Below are 25,525 nucleotides of genomic sequence, written 5' to 3'. Positions count from 1 at the left end.
AGCATGATGTCTTGATGGGAAAACAGGTGCATATGTACTCTTCAAACTGGTTTCAAAAAGGGATCGATTTTCTTTGTACTTATTAGTTGGTGTTACAAGGGATGCCACAATCTGAATGCATGATGGCATGAGTTTTCAACGCAGATGAACGCTCGGCAAGAACCACACAACTGACGCTTCTTTCCCGCCTGTTTAATTTTTGAGCGCCGTTTTCTCTGCTCCAGAAGCTTCCAATTTAAAGAAGAAAGATACGTAGAAACTGCTCTATTGCTTGCTCTATTCCCAAAGCCATCACGCAAAACCTTCAAAATAGACCCATAAACACAGTGGAGAAGGTTAACGGACAAACCGCCTTCAACATAAACAATAACACAGAAAAGTAAAATAAAAAAAACCAACCCAAGGATGATTCCAGAATGTGAGGAAGCAAAAGAAAGAAAAGATAAAAAGTACAATAAACAAATATGACATTCGAAGAAGATCCTTCGCACAGCACAGCACGATCATAAAATACGGTTAGCTACGCACTGGGTGTGTTGTGTTGAAATGGGATGATCATTGTACAACTAATCAGTTTTTAAAAAGCTTCGTTAGCTTCGTATTTCACTTCTTTTTCGTGTGGACAAAACTATCACAACTTGTAACCTGCGGCCCGAAACAGAGACAAAAGCTTGTTTGAAATTCATGCTAGAGTTGTTTGTTGGTGACGCTTGCGCTGTTTATGATGATGATGGTGATGACATAATTTAAATCGATTAAGACAAATGCTTAGCGAACGCGATCAGTGCAGCGATCCGGCGGACGTTGGTTTCGGCTGTTTGGGTCTCACGTTTCCAAAAAACATCGCACACAAAAAACCCTCCCAAATATCTATTTAGTCGCCCTTGTTTCCTGCATAAATTACCAGCTCAACACCACGACCGTCCTCTGTTAGTGTGTTCGTTTCTGTGTTGCGCCCCTGGCCCGGTCGCCATTCCTACATCGTCATGATGGTGTGGTGAAAATATGCCACACAGGGCCCCGCTCTTTCTACACAGGCTGCAGCACAGCACAACGCCCAAAGAAAGTGTGTGTGTGTGTGTGTGGGGTTCGAAGACGTTCATAGACAGAAACAGAGGCACGAGCAGATAAGCAGTGTACGTACCGTGTCTTTGCGGCAGATGTGTCTATACACAAGCACCACCGGCACAGGTTTCCAATTGCAAGTCGATGCACCGAGTTGAAGATGCAACCTACTACTGCACAGATGGGGAAGAAGCGTCATACAAAGAGAACGAGAGGGAGAGAAAAAGAGAGAGAGAGTCGACCGCTTATGAGTTTGGTAGAGGGTTCGATTGCGAGGAAGCGCAAGCAAGAGGCTCTCTACCGAGAAATGATCGTAAATTAAGTTAATTTGTGTGTTTGTGTTCATGCACCCCTGTGGCCGCGCATCGATGCCCTTCGCTCGCTGGGCTGTTGGGGTGTTGAAGGATCGGCTCTTCTGTTTCTCTCTTTCACTCTATCTCTATCTCTCGGCCATTCCGCACAGAGGTGTACAGGAGCGTCTGTAGAATCTTCTGTTGTGATTAGAACGGTTTAGGAAGAACTAATCTCAGAGATAAAGACCGCTCCGACAAAGAGTCTAATCAGTGTATTTTATCTACTGCTTGGTGTATCAGTGTTCAGTCAGCAATGATTTGGATTTGTTTTCAAATCAATCAGGATATTAATAGGTTGTTTCCTTCCGATTCGTAATGATTACGTGTGTTCTAATCACAGATATAAAAAATAACAATTCTACATAAACTTGTATTGCTCTTTCGGTTTAGCTTTGTTCAAATTACTCTTCTCTGATTACCCTTTTCCTCTCATGTTTAATCAATGTTCAATGTTCGGTGCGAACGACGGTTCGAAACGGTCATCGCGTCATGCTTCACCACGCATCGTCATCATTTGGCACCCGCTCGGCGGCAAGCCGTGTTGGTTGCTGCCTGCTCCGATCACAATATTATTCCCCTTGCTCTTTCCGCGCCCGGTTCAGCATTGAAGTGTGGTCTCGCCACTGAAGAATGTGATACATTCAGAAATAGACCGCCACCGATACATCCGCAAGGGGGAACGCTCAGCGGGCGCGCTCGCGGTGCACGTGAAGAAGTGCCCTAAGTGAGTGACGGAGACGAACGCTGGCGGTGGAAAAACTAATACAGACACCACGACAAAGCCAAGCGAACGGGGGTGTATGTGCAGCTAGCAATCACTAGGAGGGGGAGGGAAGGTGAGCACTTGCTTGCGCTTGCAAGCAACGGTGCACCGCCAGTGTGCGCTCACAGACAATCGTTGCGCGTGACTCGATGCGTGAAATTCAATGAAAATTAATGCACAACACGCACGGGCCCTCGGCCACTTGGTACCGGGTATCTGGTGGTGCTGGTGGCCGGTGGCTGCTACACATGGGACCGGGGGCGCAGGGTTAAACGCAGAATGCGCACTTGCGGAAAATGCGGCGAAAGCAAGCGGCTCGTACCGCGGCTCCACGGTGCGCTTGGAATTGGCACCAGGAGAGGTGGCTTGTGGAGAAGATTTAACGTTTCGTTGGAGTTGCGAGGCAATAAATCGGGGGGTTTCTTTATCCGTTTGCAAACCGGGAACCAATTGATGTGCTTGATGTATGCTCGTTGTTAAATTAAGCAGTAAAATGTTGACAGCAAAGAAAAATGTTGATCCTCAGCGGAAATATTTCTGCAAGAATTGCTAGAATACTAAAATCACTTATGTTACGACTTGGTCATGGATTCCTGACTATCCCGCTATAGGTAATGAATAAGTCACTGAAAGCTAAGCCCACTAGTGGTACAGGCAGGCCAAAAGAAGAAGAAGAAGAAGAGGCAGAATAATCTCTTATGTATTCGCATTCGCTGTCTTCTTACATAAAATCGTTTAGTCCATAAGAAGCTTTCAGAGCATATAAGCAGCCAAAAATAGTATCCAAAGCAACCAAACCACGACCCATCAATGTGTCCGACTTTGAAGAGTGAAAGCTGTCCGCCGATACCACACCACCAACACAGCTTGCAAACGCTGTGGAACGCAATTCAGCCCGATCAGGAGGATGGCAAACAAACAGAATCACACAAACATCATCCCGCCGAAGGGAGGAAAACCCTGGAGGAAGCAGCGGAGGAAGGAACAGGGTGGCAAAATGTGCAATTGATACACTCGAAGACACCAAACCCATCGGGGGCAGGCACAGTGACGACGTCAACGGCGCTGCACACCGTATCAGTGCGTCATTATTATCGTCATACGTCAGTAGCAGTGACTCCATTTGTCACTTGACGACGACGGTCCCGGGCGGCACAGGTGAAGAGGGCAGAGCTGCAGCGAGCATCAGCGTCGTCTAGCAGCAGGATGACAACAAGCTTCTTCACAGCTTCGCTCCCGCTCACACTCTTGCACCATCCGCTTCGTTGTGCTGTGAGTGAAAGCATCGTGAAAAATAGCCTGTCAACTTGGTTTCCGGTGGCTGTGTGTGTGTGTGTGTGTGTCCGAGGAGGCCAAGTGTCAAGTGCCTCTTCCTGCGCGAGCAATTGAGGAGCTCCCGTGTCTTCTTTGCCATAGGCGGTAGAACAAATGATGCTGCTTCCAAGACGAGCAATGTCTGAAGATATGGAATGCGATCGAACGATGAATGATGGATAGAGTCAAGAGTAAATGAGCCTTTTCATGATGAGCGCATTTAAATAGTGTTTTTTTTCCTCCCGTTCGAGCATGGTTCCACGATTTATAAAACCGCGTGAGAGAATCGCATGCCCTAAATTTCTGGGCGGAGAAATTGAAGGTCCAAAAAATTGTTTCCAACTCCAGACGCGCACCACACGGCCAGTTGGCCAGTGTCTCTGCCCGTCTCGCTGACCAGCAGAAAGCTACTCGTCAGTGGTGGTAGTAGTAGTAGTAGTAGCGGCAGTCCATTCCAAACCAAACCTCCGTTAGTGTGCTAGACAGTCTCTTCCGTCCCCTCCTTGCATCCATCCACAACCAGTCAAGTGCGCTCGTTTAACTGTTTAGCGTTAGCTACACGTGACTGAATCTGCGCCTACCGGGGGGGTAGGGCAGCGAACGAAAGAGAAAAGGAAGCCAGCAGCAAAGCACACCAAACACCCTCTCCAGAGCAACCGATGCAGCCATGCCGTTCGGAGGCGTATCACACCGTGAAGAAGACGCCGGGCCGGTTGCGTTGTGTGGTGAAACAAAGATCGTCATCATCATCATCATCATCATCGTTGCTGTTTGCAAATCCATGTAACGTACTCGGAACAATACGCGGAAGCCGTCAGCAATCTTGAGGAATCTTTCGTGCGGCCAATGATTCCTTCTCAATGAGGAATGTTGATTTGCTCTATGAGGCGGCGCAGTTGCTGCAGGTGACAACTTCACCGCCGTGAACATCCTCGGGCCGGGTGATTGGCTGTTTCTACCTCCAATAAACTGTTGGACGGCTTAAATCTCCAAGTAGCAAGTAGCGGCACTGCTCATTAATGGGTGGAAAATGATTAATCTTTTTACTGTGAATGATGAGATGAGCTGGAAATGGCGCTAGTAACCGAAACGAAAATCGACCAAGCGAGCTTCTCTGATCGGAGCATCGCAGGAGAAAGTGAGAAAAGCGTGGGAAATGCATTCCCCCTTCCCCCTAAAATGCCCTCCGTCCTATTCGTGGCTCTCTGTCGGTCAAGCTCGTGAAAGTGTGACCAATTACCACCTCCCGCTCCGTGGGTTTTGGGTGGTGGCAATGGGCGAGTATGATGGGCGATGCAAGGATGTGACTTTTGGGTTACAAGAACATTTATTCGCTATTATGACATCCATTTGGGCACAAGCTCATGCTGATTTCCCACTTTTTGGAGGCATCATGACTGCATCAGTACTCCTCCTCTTCGCTTTAGCCATTGATGCACTGCACCATGACCTCCTTTTAGCGTTTCCTGCCTGCTCAAACGCACTCGCGGTGTGGGCGGCTCTGCACTTTGCATTCCGCGTTATTGTGTTTCCCCCCCCCCCCCCCCCCCTTTTGGCGGTGGTTCTCGCGGCTCGTGGATAGTTACGAAATCGCTCGTACAGCGTCCCACCTCGCTGATGGTGTACGTGAGCGCGCCCTCAGTGCGCCACAAGCGAAGCTTTCACAATGCACAAAAGAAAAGACGGTCTCTTCCCTAGTAGAGGAGTGGATGGTGTGGGTTTTTACGAGAGCGGGGGAAGGGGATGGGGGGGGGGCTGTGTGTAGCCCGATACCCGTTCGATATACTTTGGCTCCGTTTGCGACCCGTTGCCCGCCAGCTGCTTCTATTGCAATTGGTACCCCCTGCTTCGCATGCGAGAGGCACATCTGAAACATTCACTTTTTGTTTCTGCATCTTCTGCCCTCCCATCTCACCCCCGTCTCATCAATGGCTCAAACTGCATCTTCACCCTGCCGAAGATGGATCGGGAGGCATACATACATTTGCAACTCATCTGACGCATCTTCATTTTTGCTTCTCTCGCTTTGCAATCGGCCGCCCCGTGCCTGTTGGTGCCGCCAGCCCAATGTGTGTGTCTTTAGTATTGCATACCATCACACACGCACACACACACAACGGAGCTCTTGGGAAGGGGGGATGGCGAGGAGAGGTGTGGGTTTCGTTTCATTCAAATCAGTGTTGGGCCGTTTGTTGGGTTTTGCATTTTCTTTTCCGCGATTGAGCAAAACAGGCCGTTGTTGTCTGCCTGCCTGCGCCGCTTGTTGCTCGCTGTGTGCCGGTGGTTTATTTCTCTCTCTCTCCTAAGCACGGCGCAGCAAACAGTGGAGGCGACGAAAAACAGTGACGAAAAATACAACAACAAAAAACACCCGAGAAAGTGAAGCTTCAACGGGGAGAAAAGAGCCCGGTCCAAAGGGGGGGAAGCGTCCAAGCGTGCTTGCAGGGGCTGCAGGAAGATGCACACGCGTGTGAAGATTAAATTTAGCAAAAAAAAAAGAGAAGTAGCTCCGTTTGCGGGTTTTGCGGGTTTGTGGCGTAGCTGCAATTAAACGGGCAAAGTTTCACTTTCGGAAGATGGATCCTAACTTTGAATGCGTACAGCCGAAGCCAGACGCTTTTGCTGGCGCACAGATGCGCAAACACAACAGCACACTCTCGCAGGCGATAAAATTCTTAATTCCGAATAGAAAACAGTTGAAGTTTGTAAAACAAAAAAATAAAAAATCCCCCCATTGCAAACACGTGCGACAAACTGTCCGATCGTGAGCAGTGGATTACGTGATTACACGAGGCACCAGGCTGGGTGTGGAGGCTGTTCCGTCTCAATGGCACTCTCGAGGAGCAGGGGAGCAGTGGGAGCAGTATCGACTTCATGACTTTAGCCCTCGAACCCATCAAAAACCTTCACGAGCCGTGCGCGATCGCGTGCTGCCGCTCAGTTGTGCGCGCACGCGTTCTCACTAGTTTTTGCTGCTGCCTGCCTTCCGCGTACACACACACACACACACACCGCCGCCGCCAGCGTTATGACCTCGCCAAGAACAGACACTCTGAGCGCGCACCAGCTCAGCCGCCAGGTGATCTGGCTGCTGCTGCTGGTGGGTGCAGCACCCGCCTCCCCTCGAAAGGTGTGACAGCTTCACGTGCAGCTGGAGAGCACACAGACAAGGTGGGGGGAGAGGGGGGGGGGGAGAGGGGGGGGGGGAGAGACGATGCGTGCATCGCAAAACCCGCCGACTACCGAACAGTTGCGCAACCCGAAAGTGGCCCGTCGAATTGGCGACATACGCACACACACACACACACACACACACACACACACACACACATACAGTGTTTAAATCGGAGGGCAGAAAATGGAGGGGTGGATTTGTGAGGGCAAAAAATAGCACAATCTCACGCCCAGCATACGCACAACCTTCTTCTCCCCCTTTTTGCTGATGGTTGCGCCCGTGTGCAGTAGTGGTGGTGTTGTGTTCAGCACACACTGTATGTGACGGTGGCACACTCGAGGCCAAAAAGTAAGCACAGAGAGAGAGAGCGAGAGAGTGCGCCATCGCATAACGTTTGCCACGATTTTAAGAGAGTGAGAAGAGAGAGAACCCTGTCCAAAGAGTTCCGATTTCCTCCCCCTGTAATGAGGGTTGGGGGGGGAGGGGGTGTGGCGCAGAGGGAGGCGGCTGAGTGCGGGAGATGACGATTTATTTATTTATTTCTTGCTGATCTTGCGATCGTAATCGGAGCACAACACTCCGATGCTCCGTTTTTCTTTTCCCTTTGGTTCCCTTTGGTAGGCCGTTTTCTTTTTTGCGTCCTCTTTAGCACGGATACGCTCTTTCTCTCTCTCTCTCTCTCTCTCTCTCTCTCTCTCTCTCTCTCTCTCTCTATCTCTCTCATTCGGCTGTTGCTCTCTGTCGGTCTCTCACTCGCTTCGTTGTTTGCATCTTTGCAAGGGGTTTTGTTGCCTCGTTTGCCTCAAACGTGCCATGATTTACTTTTCTTTTCTGTCAGCTTGCGCCATGCCCCAATGCTACTGCTGCTCCACACGGGGGTTTTAGGGTCTGACCATCCCGAGTGCAGCCCCTGTGTAGTAGGCTGTTTGTTACCTGTACATCTCGCAAGAGATATACACTCCGTTGCAGCTATGCAAGGTGGTGCTAGTCGGTGCTGCAAACGAGAAGGAAATGAAAATGAGAAGTGAAGAAAAAAAAGTGGTGGCAGCAAACAAAAAAAGCATGCAGCCATGCTTACCAGAGCACTGATGAGGCCCTCCCTCCCACTCACCTCCTCATGCTAACGCGCGATCGTCGACGATCCGCGCCTATCCGGGTCTCTAGTAGAGGTGGTTGTGGTAGGGTGACGATATTGGATGGTTTTTTAATCGCGATGCGCATCAAACGGCAAACGGTCACTCAATTTGTTCGCTCTTTTGCTTCTCCGCTCTCCGTTACCCCCATGTCCTCCATGCCCTTCCCACGTTAGCCTTACCGAACTGTGTGCAATTTGATGCGTTTCGATCGTGTGCATACGTATGCAGCTGGTTCGTTGCAAAACTGTTGATTGTGATAGCCGATCGATGCTCTGCGGTGGTAATGAGAAGTTTTTTTTGTTGCTTATTTTTCTTCACCTAGGCATGAAAACGATGATGGAAAATGGTTATGTTTGTATCGATAAACTGATGGTGTTTTGTTCTTTTTGAGCAACATTGTTGCAAAAGCAATGGGCTGTCGCTTTAGCTGAACGATGCTAGTTGGTTCGTTTAATAGTGTACAAAAATATTCACAGTGAAAAAAAGAAAGAGAGAGATTTCATGATACACTTTTATCATAATCTCTTTAAACTCTTTCTAAAGTTAATTATTCGCAGTCGGTAGGATTCGAACCTACGCTCCCAGAGGGAATCTGATTTCTAGTCAGACGCCTTAACCGCTCGGCCACGACTGCTTGTTGTGAACGAAGGTGAACCAATAGGAGTGACCTAAACGATTTGAAACAATCGTGCTCTCTTTCGTCTTTACTTTCCAATGCTCGCCAGGCAAATCAATCTGCTGGTTTTCGTACAGTTTGATAGCGTTTTGCTTCGAATTAAGACGTTTTACATACGACATTTTTAACATGTAACATTTTCTTACTAATTCAATTATTATCGGTCAAACCCATGCATAACTCACCTTATTAAAGCAAATCTTCTACATTTGAGAAAAATATAACTCTAAAAATTGCAAAAATTCATGAAAATACAACAATATTTTGATTCATATTCCGGACTCATGTTTCAAATTACAGACGTTTTGATTCGAATTCCGGACAACCTCAAAATTTCGTCTATTCTATTCAAATTCACACTCACGCTACACTTTTTTTAGTATATCTTATTTTATGTTCTAAATATTCAATTCTGTGTGTAGGAGTCTCCTAGACCGACAGAAATAACGGGGTTTGGGTGCTGCTTTTCTCTTGTGTTCGTGGAAGCATAGAACCGAATAATATCTTTGCGAAATAGATATATTTTTTACTAACAAATATGTATTTACTGTGTCATCAGGGATTACTAGGGATCAGACACATTTTTAATTGATTCTAGTACATCATGGCAATCATCTAAAATTTTAAAAGTGGCATGGTCAGGGTCAAAATACAAAGAAATTAAATAAAACTATCATGAATGTCTGGAATACGAAGCTGTCTGTAATCCATATGAATTTGGTTGAAATCTGTAAATATGATTGAACGATGTTTTCCCTTTCAAAACTCTATTTTCAAATCCGCACGATGAGTGCAAATGTTTACCTTACTGTTTCGTTGATACTAACAGTGAACAAGCTTACTCGTGTTAGATTACAAACATTCTAATCACACAATCTTACCACCAACGCTGTTTCGGCAAATAATTCACTATCATGTGGTATGAAATCAAAGCTCATAAATTAAACGCATTCTGCGATAAAAAAAAAAAGGTTTTCGCCTTCGCCACTGCTTATCGTCCGTTTGCTACACACCCGGGATAGTATGCGAGCGCATAAAAAAGGCCAATCAAACAGTAACCAATCACAGCTCCAGTACAACATCCCCTGCACCGCTGCAGGGAAACAGTACGGTATGATTGTGTTTTGCTGTGTGCGACACACATACAAACACAAACACGCTGGCGCATCGATGGAGCAGAAAAGCGCGCTGCTTCCATACGGAAACGGTTTTGTGAAGATGGTTCAAGCTCTCCGTTGTTCAGCGCAAAGGGGGAGATGGTCCCTTCTCCCTCGGTGGGAGTGGAATTTTCCACCCCGATGCACCGTGGTGGAAAATGGTTAGAAATCGAAAGCGAAAATGGATGGATGCTGAGATGGGTAAATGGTTGGACGGCGCATAGGCACACATCTATCGCGTTACTAATTCTCCTCCACCTACCCTAAAAACAGGGAGAAGACCCGCACAGGGGAAAAGTGGAAGGAAGGTGGGAAATGCAGTGGCGAAGGGGGGAGGAAGGGGAAAAAAGAAACTCCCTGTATGGCACACACCACTGAAGCGCTAAGACTCTTGGGACCCTCCTTGTACGGCAAAGCAATAGAGCGGCGTGTGCTTTTGTTCGTGCCACAGTTTGTGCTAAGGCAAGCGCACTAACACAGCTGTGTTGTGTTCAGTAGTGAACAGTAGAAGAAAAAAGCAATAAAAAGCACAACCACTACACACCACTACATACCACACACATTCACAATAAAAAAATATACCGCTAGTCCAGGTGTGAAGGTATTAGTTCGCATCACAACTCGATTAGATTGGTGTGCGATTGTGTGCGCTATGTAGTGCTGATATGTTGCTTCTTTTTTTGTTATTACGCTATCGTCATTCAATCAACACGGGCTAATCAATCAAAGACGATCAATCGGTCTGCCTTCGAGCGCTTTTTTTCACAAGCACGCCATTCGCATTTTGCTTCTCTTTCGCGGCTCTTCATCTCGCTCTCTCTCTCTCACGCGTTCGTTAACGCCGGCAAAGATGCATTCACAATGGTGGCTAGGGCTGGCGATGATCATGGCGTCACACGCGACAGCAATGGCAGCTGATAAGCCGTTGGCAGCGAGAGAGAAAGTGATCAGTCAGCGACACCCGAGAGCGATGGTGCTAATGTGCGATCACGTACAGGCGAAGGAATGTTACCAGTGAAAGGAAAGAGAACGACCGAGAGAGTGAGCGAATGGTGGTGGCGTTCTTCCATTTTTGCGTAGTGTAATCACGCCCGCAACCGTCCATCCAGGTACGCGTCGAGTGACTTTCGCGCGCAGTAACAAATATGGCCATTCTCGATGATGGACGACAGGGTTGTGGCATGGCGTTTTAGGCCTGTTAATTGTTAATGTGATGGCCCTTCCTTTTTTATTGAAGTTTAATATATTACTTCATTTTGAGTTTAGTTTTTACATTTAATGTTTAATGTGTTGTTCCACAAACAACCTGTCAAGCAAACAAGATTCTGTTGCGATATTAGCGGTAAATATCCAATGCCGTAGAAAAATCCTCATGAAGCGCACACAAATCAAATGCGCAATTGTATCCTTCCCCGACCCCAAGATTTCAACTTCCCCCGTCTGCAACTGCTGCCACTGAAAATGTATGTTCAAACTCCCCGAAGGGATACCGATTGCGGGCACGAATGCGGATTTTCTTTTGCGGACAGCACTCCCTCTCCTTTCCTCCCCCTCCCCCCCTAATCTATAAAACCTAGTCCGGAAGTGAGGGTGACGTCCCTTTCGAAAGGGACGAATAAATGGGAAAATTATGCGCAGCGTAATTCGATTCACAAAAGGGCCACAAAGGCAGCGCGCAAAACGAACGAACGAAACGGGAAATCGCGTTTCACTTCTATTTGCGTTGTAGCAAAGAGTGTGTGGAGATAGAAACTGATAGAACCACGGCTGTACTACGTAGAAAGGCTCGAATTGGTGGCAACAGGGGGGGGGGGGGGACCTTCACTTGCGAATCCTGATGTTAGTGGGTCAATTGAATGCGAGTAAACGTTCTCACCCGGAGCCTGATTGCGTGTTTTCGTTAGTATTTTGGCTAAGAAGCTACCCGTCCTCATGGATTTGCTAAAGAAGGTCATAATCGGTTGACATGCTCATCCCCTATCCACCGCAAGCCATTAAATGCTTTCCAATGACAGCTGGATTAAGCGATTACAGGCACTATCGGAAAATGGTAATACGCGTAAGCTACTGGTTGTGCTTCTGCTAACTTTTGTTCTGTACGCGTTTGTTCTGTACGCATACAGCGCTGCCTGCGCTTCACAAACGATACAATTGAGTCGCGAACGAGAACGGCCAACTCGCATGCACTCGGCTTACCCGCAATAAGCCTCTCTGTGAGGATAGAAAACAATGCGTGCCAACCAACAATTGAGCCACCGAACGGGCGAGACGTGGAGAGCGCCGGGGAGGGGGGGACAATAAAAATGAGACAAAAATGTTACACCACCCCCTAAAAAAGCGGCCTCGGCTTCACTCCCTCACAGGCTGGTACAGCGCAGCAGCGAGAACGGCTTTCCGTCCCCGAGGCCTCACCGGCGTTGGCGCTCCTAAGCGCGACACGGTTGACCGAGAGTATTGACCTACATATACCACAACCGTTGGAGGCGGCTTGTCCGAGCGCTCAAGACCCCCCAAAAAAAAAAAAAAATACACTACTGCACACATCTGGTCTGCTGGGTCGCTCGCGAGCGGCTGGAGCGCCATGCTGGGTCGGAACGCTCAACAAACACCTTCCCAAAAAGCTGTTCGCTCCGACTCGCGCTCCACGCCATTCGCTGTTTCCACACACACACACACATACCGTGCGGCGATGAATCCAGTTTCAAGCGACCGTTTCGAGGCCGTTAAGTAGTCGCCCCAGTAGGGGCCAACGTCGTCTTGTACGCGCGGCGCCACCACATTCGCTCGTGGCACTCAAATCGACGACGGCGGCTCGACCTGGCCGCCCCGGTCGTTTTCCGCGTTCGGCCTTGTCCTAACCGAGGGCAAGCGGAGGGCTGGCGGCTGGGGAATGGACTCGATAATGCATACTTTCGTGGCAAAAACGAGGAATCTGCCCACGTTTGTTTGGATTTGTGAGCGTTTGGCTGGATGGTTAGATGCGCTTATTTATGTCTTAATGTAACACAAAAGAGATTTGATTTTATGAAAGAATGGAACAAACTGCCAAGTCAAAGTGTATTGATGGATTAGGGATTAATATTAATTTGTTTATCTTCTTTAAAGACAAAAATAAAGTCACTTTCAAGATCTTGTTTACAAACCATTCCACCGTACCTGTAATTGCTTTCCATACAATTATCATTAAACAAAAAAACTCCTCCAGACGCAGTCAAATCAGAGGGTAGCGCCTTGGAAGCAGTCACGCTGATTGATTTCCTGACCCTTTTTAATACCCGCCGACCGTTCCGTTCGCAGTGAGGCGCGTAATATTCGCGCCTCAATTAGCAAGGCAGCCACGGCAGCTCTTTGACGTCAGCAAATGCTGACGCTTGCTGACGAACTGTCCTACCCTCTGCCGACCCCTACCGGCGTGAGAGGTGTGGTAAACAGGGAAGGGAAGGACAAATATTATGTTGTTAAGACTACGGTCATAAGCAAAACGCTCAGCGTCAGCGTCGCGCGGTCGCAATATAACCAACAAACCACATACCCGATCGTTATCTCCGCTCGACGAAGATGGTCCTTCGAGCCGGATCGAAACGGCAAACAGGGGCCATTTTAAAAGTCTCGCTCTGCATACGCGTTGTGTTTCCCACAGGGATGATCGTGGATTTTGCAGGAACCTGTTGCTGCAACAGCATACACGCAGTGCAGGCAAACGGAAGGCATCTATGTATGTGTGTGTGTGTGTGTGTATACCTGACCCACAGTCTGTCCCGAAAGGTTCACCCCGACGTTGCCCGTAATTACGTCATGAGCTTTCGGTGTGTGTGAGTGCGCTCGCGCCTACATGATTGCAGCAGCAGCAGCAGCAGCAACAGCAGACTACCTGCCCTTCTAATAGGTAAAATTCCATCCTCTTCCAAGCCAGACATGTGGCCAGGCTAGATGGTTTCAGTGTTAATTGAAACAAGTACGCCACGACATGCAGAAAGTTTGTGTGTGTGTGTGAGAGAGAGAGAGAGAAAGGAAACTGGCGAGAGAAAGAGAAGACGCTGGAGAAGAAAAAGAAAGTTAAACAATGATCGCCGTGGAAAAGTGAAACGATCGAGGTGATCAATGGCGTTGACATTCCACCGGACAGCTGAGAAGTAGAGCCACGGTGAGAGAGACCAACGGTACGTCATGGTCAAGCTCCGCTCACTCTCTATCAAACGCACACATACACACATATAGCCACACACACATACGAGAGTGCGCCCAAGAATGTTTGAAAAACAAAGCGTCACAGTGGCTCACTAATCGGACTACATCTCGAACGGCGGGGCGGTATCGATGGACAGTCGAGCGCCCGCGCACAGGTTCCCTTATCACGCCCGGCTAGATTGAAAATGCGCACTGTGTAGTCGTGTGTCGTGAAAGCCACCGCAACACCGAAGTAATGCGACGCGGAATAAGCTGGACTTTCAAAAAATAGCTCGCAAAGGGAGAGCGTCAGTAGATGAAGAGGGCAAGGGAAAGAAATAAGAAGAGAAAAAAACATACACACATATTGCAAAACACTCTTTTTTGGTGGTAGTCTTCGGTGGCCACAGCTCATCCGATTTACCGTGCGCAATAGTGTCTGTTTTGCCTCTCCCCTTGGGGTTTCACTTTCTCGCTGAGGGATGCTTTGGAATGGTGGTTGGCGTGTCGGTTGCTTGAAGGTTGCCAACGGCCCCCTGGGTGAAGGGTACGGTCGGCGCTCGTCACATTCCTCTTCTAGACGGAGGGCGGCCTTTCAGACAGGGCCCCCCCACTCGAAACATGCTTTGACGGTGACATTCATCGATGCGAGAGAAGAACGCGCATTGATTTGGAACGGATTTGAACGGATGAAGCGCCTGTGGAAGAAGGTGTTTGTAAGTGAAACCCTGGTTCCTTGCACAAATCCCTGGCAAAGGGATTGATTCTGTGTTGCCAGTGCTTGCTGTCTTCTACAATGTTCGGAACACCTCTTGCACCTCTGCACATGAAGGCCGACTGTGGGTGTCAAAACGTCGCTGTTACTAACGCAAACTCACCCTGTGAGTGTGGAACGGTGAACTGGGAAGGGTAGAGAATCATATAAATGTAGTCCAAAGCATTGGAAATTGGGTTGGGCTATCTGGTGGTGGCTGTGGCTGTGTCTTCCCCTGCTTCAAATCAAGAAATTGGCCACCGTTTGCGTTGCTGCACCGCAAGCAACCAACAGTCTGCTACAGGGTTTTGATAGGGGTTTTTTTGAGGAGCAAAACCAACAGCAACATAATGCGTCATCGTAATCAATGATGACGACGCTATTATTATTTACTCCTACAACAGGCCAGCGGGAATGGTTTTGCGTCGTTCCTCGCATACAAACAACCAAAATCTGAACCGTGTTGTGGTTGTGTATGCGTGTGTGTGTGTGCATGTGTTCTGCGTGTGTCTTGCAAATATCGAGCATCGCACACATATAGGTGTCGTGCTTTTGCCCACTTCTTGGCAGCTAATACCTTTTGTGTGGCCGAAAAGTGGATTAGGCTCGTTTGCTTGCTGCCTGGCGCGAGCGCGCGAGGCGTAGAAAAGTGATTCTCACGACAGTGTTGTGCTGTGTAGGTACAGTTTTTCCTTTTAGCGGAACGGAAATCTTCACCAAACACCTTCCCATGTGTGTGTGTGTGTGTGTGTGTGTGTGTGGGTATATGGGTGAGTGATGTGTACGTCCGCTGCTTGCCGTGCCGTGAGCGAAGCGAACGCATCAAGTCGAGGCGCTTTCGAACACACTCCGCTCGGGAGCAAGGCCCCCTCTAACGCTTGTGTTACTACGGCTGCCACCCCTGCCCTGTGGCCAGTACTGCTTGCACTTTTTTCCGGTCTTTTCGGCTGTCAGTGGAAGAAGAAGGGCTCGTTTTTTTCGTTTTGCTCGGTTCCGTTTCCATTCAAAGTATTGCGCTTTGGTTCGTCTTTTTCTTTACTTCTCTCCGGTTTTGTCGCTCTTTCTCTCTCTCTCTCTCTCTTTCTTGCTCTTTTCGCTTGTTCACATCGATTGATACACACTGAGCTACCTTCAAGTGCACCCTCCCCTTGTCCACAGAATTGGACCTTATCGTACGGCGAGTGTCGGTCGTGTTTCTCTCGTTCGCAAAATACCTCACCGTTTCCAACACCGTCGTCGGCCTGGCCTGGCCTCTTACACGCGAGAACGGTCCACGCTCCAACCCCAAACGTAACGGATGCTGCGTGCGTGTGTGTATGGGGGGCTTGGGGTTGTGCTGCGCTTAGGGGGTGGTTTTAATTTCCACACACAGAGGAAAACCGCTCCGCTCACAGGCAGAGTTAGGCGTTTCCATGGCAATCAACATCACTTCCCTTTCCATGCGCCCGTTCCCTCTTGCTGAACCAACTCACGTACTCACGTACACGTAAAATTCTCTCACTCACACTCGCTCTCTTTCTCTCTTTCTTTTTCTCAATTGCTGCTTTCTGTCTCGCTCTCTCTCTCTCGCTCCGTTGCCGTTTCGTTCGCCACGCTACTGCTTCTGTCGCTGCTCTGGGGCAATCTGTTGCCACTTATGAAATCGATTAAATTATTCATCGACTCCAATTGTGACTCCCAGCCGTCCCCGTGACGTTCCCCGGTCGGTCGATTGGTTGTATAGAGGGACTGGTGGTGCGGATGGTTTTTTTTTTGTTGTTTTCTACTAGTACGATGGCAAAAATTACTCTCCACCAGGTTCACGGTCTCTTTCTCTCGCTCTGTAAAGTGTTCCATCTCCGATTCTCACACTGCTGGCTTCACACTTTGCCAACATTGCGCGCCAGTATTTACGCGCGCTTTCTGGAAGCGTTTTATGTTCGCGTGTCAGTCCCTTTCTTATCGCTCGTCCACGGCCATCATCGCCGAGTACTACCACCTCCTCCTCTCCTCCCACCATTGTGGCTGTCCTTTAAGGGATGAAATGCGCTGCAATGTACGAGTAGCCAGCCAAAGCCGAAGGGAAGGAATTTGCATTTGTGCCTTTCCTTGGTGCCGATTTCTCCTTCGCAGTAAATTAAAGAGCGAATCACAAACCCCGCACCGTGCGATGCGCGGTGGGACAGCATCCTCTTCGTCTCGCTTCGACTACACTACTCCCGCACAAAGTGAACTTCATTACGACGGTGATTTACTTGGAAAACCACACCGCGCGCGCGTTGGTGGGTCCTCGGGTGGGTCGGCATGGAAGTAATTAAGCCAACGGCGTGCAAAAGCCGACTCCGGGGAGGCAAGTTTGAAGAAGCCCCATCATTGGGGAAGGAGAGCCGACGTTCTAACAAAAGCTGGCAAAGTAATGGGGCCTTTATAAATTATCCTTTGCTAAATGGGGGATGGTGGGAAACATGTGAATGCAATGAAATGTGCGTGTGTGTGTGCTGGATTTTGTTGTGTGCCATTTGCTGCAGAGAGACGAGAAGCGTAAAATGGCAATGCGTTTTAAATCGGAAAGGCAATCAGGATGAATGTTGGAGCAGCTTCCACGGTTGGAAGAGAATGTTTTAAAACCTGGGAAATAAAATCTGACACTGCAGTATTCTAATCTTTGGCCTTAACCGGGAAGTTTGAGCTTTCTCCCTCCCAGACAACAGCAGCAGCTTTAGCCGATCAATATTAAGTTGAACCTAATCGACCGTACCATCCCACTGGAACTAATTTCTGCTGACAGTTTTTGCATATCTTAAAGCAAAACCTTTCTTCCGGGCCGTACGGGGAGGTGCGCACACAACAAACCTTTAACAGGCCTAATCTTTCCCGTTCCCGTGCTCAGTGCCTATCGGTTATCGATGAATCAGTTGATCCTTTGCACAGCAAGAGATTAGTGCTGTCAACGCACCGTCCCCCGGGGGAGGATGATGGCAGATGGCTCAAAGTATTTAGCCGATGAGTCAAACGGTAGACCAATCGAAAGGATCAATGCTCCCCGTTGGTCGTTGGGACGGGATTTGAATAATATTTCGTCGCTGGAAATGAGGATGTCATCGTTTTTTTATCACACAAATTGATAAAAAGGGATCAACAGCACAACAGGAACGATGGGAGAGGAATAAAGCTGACGCTAATTAAAATCAACCATTTAAGCTGCCGTACCCGATGTTCCGGTGTTTGTGAACGTGTGTAAATGGGTGTAAAACAAGGACAAGCGTTAATTGAATGGTGAAATGATTTGCTTCCGATTTGTTTCCATATATTCACACTCAGTAGCTTAATCCACTTACGGACGAGGCAACTTCTTCTCGTGTATCGCCTCGCGCGCGGTTGGTGCCTTCCCTATCAGCGTCCCCATCGCACCAAACCGCAATCTAGAGCTGGGCCCGGCTTCTCCGGTTTCTTCTCCCTTGTTCGGCTGGTGGCAATCGCGCTTATCGCGGTTCGAGCGTTTTCGGTTTGCTCGCGCTTGTTTGACTGATAAGGCGAGCAGAAAGCGAGAAAAATGGAAAAAAACGCCAAGAAAAAGGCGGGTTTAGCCTTTGGGGGAAGGTTTGTGTGTTGCCACCGTTTTTGCGACAAGGGTTTGATGATGGGGATGGCTCACCCACACAACTCACCCGGGGAACTGCCACCGGAAGGGTACGCTGACCAGCAGGTCATTGTAACTTCGCGAGAGGACTCCGTTGGGACGATGATTAAAACAAGCAGATTGCTTTCAATTATTGCAAACGAAGCGTAGGGATGGAATGGGCCTCTATTTGACGTTTAAATACACTCTCTTCTTCGTGAGGTAAGTTCAATTAAGAAGTAAATGTATTTTAACTGATAATTGATTGTTGTGTGTAGTCTTCAATAAGTATTCCAGCGAGTTGTTGACAAAGCAAACCCTTTAATCAAATAATTGCAATACAATCAGTGTAAGATTGAGCTAATTCATCGATTAAAATATCGAACGAAGATGTTTTTTCTCCCGTCGAAAGCATATCACACATCACATCAAATGCATCACATCCCTGTACACAAACGATCGGAGCAATTTAAAGGGCGTTTAGCTTGTTAAACACCGCGTCCTGGTCGGCACGCGTTTGGCGATTCTCTCTGTGGCTGGTGGTAAAGCTGACAAACATCTGTCCCCTTGCCGCACCATTGACAGCCGAGTCTGTCAGGAAGGAAGAAAAAAATACAAAATTCAATGTAAAACCTCAACCTGTCAGAAGCGGCTCATCATGATACACGGTACACGGTTATCTCGAGCACCCGAACCGCCCGGACGAGAACCACATTTGCGAAAACGGAACGAGTTTGACAGGTGTGTTTGGCTGCCGCTTGCTGTCGTCGGGCGTCGGCAAGGATTGCGTGCATGATTTGGTCGATTTTCGGGCATACTTGTGTCTACCTTTCGTGTGTTGGCAACTTCATTCAATCGATATCCTTATTTTTTTGCAGCAAATAATTGCCCATCGTCTATGAAGCCTTCCGGTTAGGTAGTCTATGTTTCATTGCTCCATGCGCATTGTACGTGCGACTGAGGCAAAACAATCGATAGAAAGTGAGCGGAAAATCTTCCTGACAACGTTTTTTAACTCAATGATTAAATGATTAAGAACAGTGTATCACAATTTTAACAGACGAGAAAAGAGAATGCTACTCACACGTGGAAGCACGATTGGTTTACGGGTTACTTTCGAATATTGCATCATTATTGCCAACACTGGTTCATTTCTCGAAGGCGTTTTGCTAAGATTGTGATGGTGTGATAATACAAGCACTAGCAGCCTATTACCTTCCAGAGTGTTAATGAATTAGCAAAAACCTCTCTCAAGCAGCTACATCTCTTTGGTAGAGATTCTATCATCGATTGCGTTCTTCCTGCATGATGTTTAGCAGCATGATGTTTAGCACAACAATCGACCTCATGTTCCTAGAATCACCGGTTCACCGTAAAACCGGAAGCAAATTACAGTGACTACAGCGGAAAATAGTTAAAATTCGCCCAGTAGCTGCGCAACCACCCAACAGACACAAAAGTTGATTGACCGTAGTAGCAGCAGCAACCAGCCAGCCTTTCTCGAAACTTTACCATCGAAAGGAGGAAGTGTATCGTGAAGGTGAGTTGGTGGTGGACCCAACTTGCCTTCGCGAAATGGCCCGGAGCAGTAGCGACTTTGGCCATGAGTTTTGGTAAATTTCCGTGCAAATTTAATATCACGCTTGGATGTTGTGTAACCCGTACTGGGATCGGTAGAGCACTGACTTCTTGGGAAGTGTGTTAAAGGGGCATAGAGAGCTGATAGATTATTGTGTACGTGAGATAAAGAAGCTTCCCGTAGGGGGTTTGATTTCGTTCTGTTTGAAGAACGCCATGATGTTTTATCATTATTTTGCAAAATAAAATATTACAACGATAAGCTCCCTAAATTGTGAGAACTTCAAATTAAGCCTGCACGGAGTTATATGGTTTCCATTACTGCACACAGTGGCACACACAAAAAAGAGTCTGCCTCCCCGACGGGGAATCGAACCCCGGTCTCCCGCGTGACAGGCGGGGATACTGACCACTATACTATCGAGGACATGTGAGAGGAGCGCTCGCATTAAAGATTAGATGCGAGATCACAAAATCATCTAAGGCGTGTGTTGTTTCTAACGCTGCCATTTGATACACCGCGATGACGCTGCGCCTCTTCTGCTCTATTTCTGATCTTCACATCCCCCTTTACACCAACCAACCAACTCTCGACGGAATCCACCCTGACCGGCCTGACCATTTAGCATCGCGCCGACAAGCGCGCACGAACAAACGAGATTGTTTGCTTGGCAAATATAAACACACCGCAGCGGCGGCGGAAGAGAGAGAGAGAGAGAGTGCGCTCTGGACTACTACGCGGGCTGCAAGAAACGAGCAAGGTGGCAACTCTTTAGACGTTTACAGGGAGTGGAACCACGGAAAGGGCCAACCTCGGGGTGTTGTGGGAGGGTAGGTGGTGATATGATTACAAAGAACGGGCGCGCATAATTCACTGCGCTTACCAGGGCCCCAAACAAGTGCGCCACCACCCTGACGCGCGGGTGCGTATGTTGCATGGGAAAAGACGGAGAGAAAAAACAAGAGTTGATTTAAAAGCGATAACCAACTTTGTGTAGCAGAGCTGTATTGTGTCGATTAGCAGCTTCCCAAGATGTAGACAATTTTGTTTGGAGAATTATTGTTCCCTATCCACTGTGGCGGTGTAGGAAAGGGCGTAGGAAAAGCAACAAAACGGGAGGAAACAAATCTCAATGTAAAATACACATCCAACATCACACCATCAGCGCCCAAATCGGAGTCGTTGTGGTTGACTATGAGTGTGTGTGTGTGTTTTTTTTATACATTGCTTACTTTCATTGCTCCCTGGCCTGGTCTCGAGTCGAACAACCGTTAGCAGGCGAACCGATGGCGCGAGATGGTAGTTCGTTGCTGTCGTTCGTGATCAAACCGCGGAAATGGAAATGGAAGGGAGAACGCGGTTTGAACGCGTAAATAAACCCCCCCCCCCTCAATACAGAAAAAAGGGACGTTATTGGGGAAGGAGGAGGGAGAGGGTGGAGAACCGTCCACAAGCTTCCAACCCGCCCGTCCGTTGGTAGAGAGGAAGAGACGAGGAAGAGAATATCGGTGTTGAAACAGATAAAGCATATTAAATGGCTCAGCGAAGCCAAAAAGCTCATAAAATAAATTGTTTTCTATGCAACGAAACAGCAGCAGTTGTGTTGGTGGTGATTGCGCTGTCCCGCTCTGTCTTAAATGGGTTAGGAGGGGCGCTATGAGAAGGAAGCACAGCGCGCGCGAGTTGAGCGCGGAGTTGAGAGCAAAAGTGAGCTAAAACTCACGCGTACCGCGCTTCTCACGCCTTTTCGTCGATCGTTCGTGCTGGAGGAAAAGCGATAAACGTTGCGAAGCGATGTTTTATGGAGTGTGTGTGTGTGTGTGTGTGTGGAGCAGCACACACGAACTGTCAGGCAAAAATATCAATTCCATCCGGATACTATCAAGATACGGAGAGGGTTTTTTTTCTCTTTTTTTTTGGTCAGTACCCTTCATTCGAGGGGATGAAAATGGTTTGAAAAGAGTAAAAACCCTGCTTTTTCCGTGCCGCGAGAGAGCTAGGAGGATTATTCGAATATTACTCCCCTATCGTATGCGTCCAACACTGTGTGTGTGTGTGTGTACGCATGTTTGACTGTGTCGGCATGTTACCCCATTTCCAACAGGCCACACGACGGCTAACCGGAACGGGCTGATCCGGTGTTGAATCAAGTGAACGATGCCGCACTTTCGGCTTTGTTTTGTTAATAAAATATCACCTTTCCTCCTTTCCTGCCGCTCACTGCTAAACGGTTGGCATTCAGTGCTCGAAGGGCCGGTCCCCGCTCCCGTCATCCCGTGCTGTTTGTATTTTAAGCGGGCGGACGAAATAAGGAAACAGAAAACACGAAATAGAAGAAACAGGATAAATAAACACGTTGACAGAGTGTGTATCGTTCGCAGTGGTTTTAGCTGGAAAGATATCCCGCCTTTGTTTACTGGTTCGGTGTTGGAGTGGTGTTAGCGTTTATCAATAATGAAGATGTTGAGCTTGTAATATCGGGACGGGGTAGCGGGTTTTATCAGTACAATTATTATTCCCCTTTCCCTTCACGCTTCTGCTGGACTCTCGCATCAATTGCCCATCGATAAAGAATGCAAATAAAAAGGAAATTCAGCTAGGTTTGAAAAGGTTTCGCAAGGTTGACCTACACATCTGCTTCCCTCCGTTCCTTCCGTGAAGTGTCTATATGCAAAACCGAAACGTCATAATCAACGGTCTTGCCCCCTCCGGTAGTGGAAAAAAAAAAACGGTAGTTGCTTCCGTGTGCGCGAGCTTTGCAAACGCTTTGAAGTTTCCCTCTCAGCACACGCTCGACGCTTTCCATTCCGCCGCAGCTGGACAATGATTTATGATCGGTTTTTCTGTGGCGGCTTTGTGTGTATGTGTGTGTTTGTGTCTTTGTATGTGGTGGTTAGCCTAGCCCGATACTACTCCAACATCCCTCCACCCGGATGCCTCCAACTAATGCGGCTGTAGTAGACACAACACACGCTATTAATCCACCACCCTCTACCCATCGACGACGCGCATTTGGTGAGAACTAATGAACACATGAAACTTGCAGGAGTGACAGGAGTGTCCAAAGCCACAGGTACTTCTCACACGTGTGCACTCGGCCAGTCGGAACAGGCGGAGTCGTGAACCGGACTTGCCAGACCACCAGATATTATTAATCACGATTAGTTTCGCTTCTAATCAAATAATGAATTCCTCGTGCCGTGTTGGCATTGTGTGGGCTCGCCGTACTCTCAATCCAATGGTTCCTATAGCTCCTCGCCTACCACCGCTACCTCCGGATGTCATTGTGCACGAGGATCCTGGAGTGATCGAATGTTGCTAAGGCGGCTGACCTAAATCATCATCGTCGTTGCAGCACACACATATACACACACACTGTCCTCTTTCAGGTGAGGTTGGTGCGTCCAGGTGAGTGATTCTTTCGCTGATTGGATTATGATGTTTGCCCATTGTCCTAGCCATTGCGGGAAGGAGATGAGTCGGAGAAAATGGTGGAAATAAGAACAAGTCTTCAACACTTGGTACTGTATTCAAGGATTTTTTTCCTAGCACACACACACACACACTCACACACAGTTTTCAACCAAAGCTTGAAACGTTCACCTAACCGGAAGTCTCGGGAAAACAAAACGGAAATCAATGTTCGCACAAACGGGAGAACTGAAATACGGGATGCATTGTTTGCATTTGGAGTTATGCGCAGTGCTACTGCTACTACGAGTGCGAATGGCACAAAAGCAGTTTGTTAGTATCAAGCCCCAACGGGCATATAAACTACAACCAGTTGTCGCTTACGCTAATTTCGACAAACAGACAAAGTAGTAGAAATAGGAGGAAAACAACAACAGCTAATATAAAAGGATAACTCACAATAGCACATAGAGCACCGGAAACAAAAGCTATGGAATCAGGAACAATGGAGAACCTCTGCCTTTGTTGTCGAGAACCATGGGGAAAAGGTGAACTAAAGTTTATCCACAACTTGGAAGCAATTGTGTACTTTTAATTTTTTATTATTATTATTCGCAGACCATGGAAATAGGGGGTTGTGCAAACAGTTCTAACAGAAAGCAAGATGAGTTGACTGACTTTCTCTGGAAAAAAAAAGAAAAAAAGAAAGACTTCATTTAGCTTTTACAACAGTTACTGCTTATGTATAAAGGTTTATTGTACAGGAAAGGATTACAAGAGGACGATCAGAAAACTGCCATAAGCTCCAAAACAGTAGCATTAAGCAGTGGAAATAAGTAAAGTATGCCTAAAAACTTTACTATTTCAATACAAATTGTTTGTTTTTAGCAAAATGAAACTGGTTTTGGGACGCGGCTTGAGAGTTGAAACACACTTTCAGTGCATCCCTACAGTGCACTGTCGGTACCGTTTAGCATTAAGAACGCTCCTAACCCCCCCTAATCGTTTGCATCTGTTTCGCCATCCTCGATCTATTTGACCAAACAATCCGCGCTTGGCTTTCCGAACCAAAACAACGACAACAAAAACATGAAGAAAAGTTAAACCCCGTACGTGACAAACCAACAATGAGTTGGAAAACGGGAAAAAACACAGAGAAAAAAAACCCACTCCACCCGATGAGGTAAACCCCAAAATGCAAAAAAAAACTCCATCGCCGTCTCGTCGTCGCTCCCAGTGGGTGGTGGTGGTGATGCAAAAATCAATAGCATATGTGGGAGTGGAGAAGGGGCAGGCGTTATGGGAGTATGATAGGAAGTGGAAGGGTTAGGATGGAAAAGCCATGCAGAAAATACACAATTTCCCAGCCTGCCCGTAGGGTGGTGTACGTTGTGAATGAGCTTTTCACGCGGTTCAGGTGTGTGTGTGTGTGTGTTTTTTTTTCAATTCTCTCCTGTGTGCTTTTGTAGCAGCATGTATATATGTGTGTCTCCGTTTTTGTTTTGTGCACATGGAGTGTGTACAGTTTTGTGCAGTGCACTTGATTATTTATTAAACACCTATCAATAATCAATCAGTCGCCGGTGTGTGAGTGTGTGTGTGAGCCTCGGGAATCGTGGCACATCGTGGTGGTGGTGGGTGGTTGGGTGTTGGTAACATTGTGCATGAAAATGCAACGGAATCTACGTACACGCTGTGCCATAATGATTGCGGGTTAAGCGCAGCCTATAAAACCTTACAGCAAGTGAGCAGTGGAAAGTTTGGGAGAAAATTCTGTAAAATCCGATACTTATTACAAATTAATCATTGATTGTAGTAGCCCAACAAGCGACACTGACTTTCTGAACAACAACAAAAAACAGTTTACAAACATTGCTTTTAAAAATGAATCGTAATAATTCGGATGGATCGCCTTCAATTATATCTTGTTGCTGTTGTTGTCGTCGCCATTTATTTCAGCAACACATAAAGTGACCTGCAGGCATCACAAATCATAACAACAAAAATCAAAACCCTTCATAACACCCATTCACCCCAACGTGAGAGCTTTTGCCGATAGAGTGCAACTACTTCGATGCAACAACAACAAGAGTCGCTGCATGGGGAAAGAGGGGCAAAAAGCAACAAGCATCAAAACTACAATGTCGTAGTGGATTCGTTCATTGGCACCGCCAAGCTACACGTACATCACGTAACTGGATGAGAGGTTGTATGTGTGGTTGGCGGGACAGCTGGGCATAGTTGTATCCTTTGGCTTAATTTGTGGAATTGGTTTAAGGTACGCTAGAAGTAAGCTGAAATAGCATAGTAAATAGTAATTGAAAAGGGTTTAATTTATTTTTGCATTTTTGAATGTTACTTGATAGAGCAATAATGA

General features: G+C 47.5%; 1 protein-coding gene and 2 non-coding genes across 3 annotated transcripts in view; 1 reads left to right on the top strand and 2 right to left on the bottom strand.

The window, feature by feature from the left end:
* The window catches only part of LOC120948316 (dendritic arbor reduction protein 1), a 321,415-nt gene that overhangs the window by 277,754 nt on the left and 18,136 nt on the right, over positions 1 to 25,525 (top strand). The gene's annotated exons all lie outside the window — the stretch shown is intronic.
* Trnas-aga (transfer RNA serine (anticodon AGA)) lies at positions 8,359 to 8,440 on the bottom strand. The gene has a single exon. It is a non-coding gene; the product is annotated as a tRNA-Ser (tRNA).
* Trnad-guc (transfer RNA aspartic acid (anticodon GUC)) lies at positions 20,092 to 20,163 on the bottom strand. Its single transcript has one exon. It is a non-coding gene; the product is annotated as a tRNA-Asp (tRNA).

This window comes from Anopheles coluzzii, chromosome 2 (assembly GCF_943734685.1).
Source record: "Anopheles coluzzii chromosome 2, AcolN3, whole genome shotgun sequence".
Classification (NCBI taxonomy): Eukaryota; Metazoa; Arthropoda; class Insecta; order Diptera; family Culicidae; genus Anopheles; species Anopheles coluzzii.
Note: the sequence above shows the minus strand (reverse complement) of the source record. Positions and strands in the feature narration are given on the sequence as shown.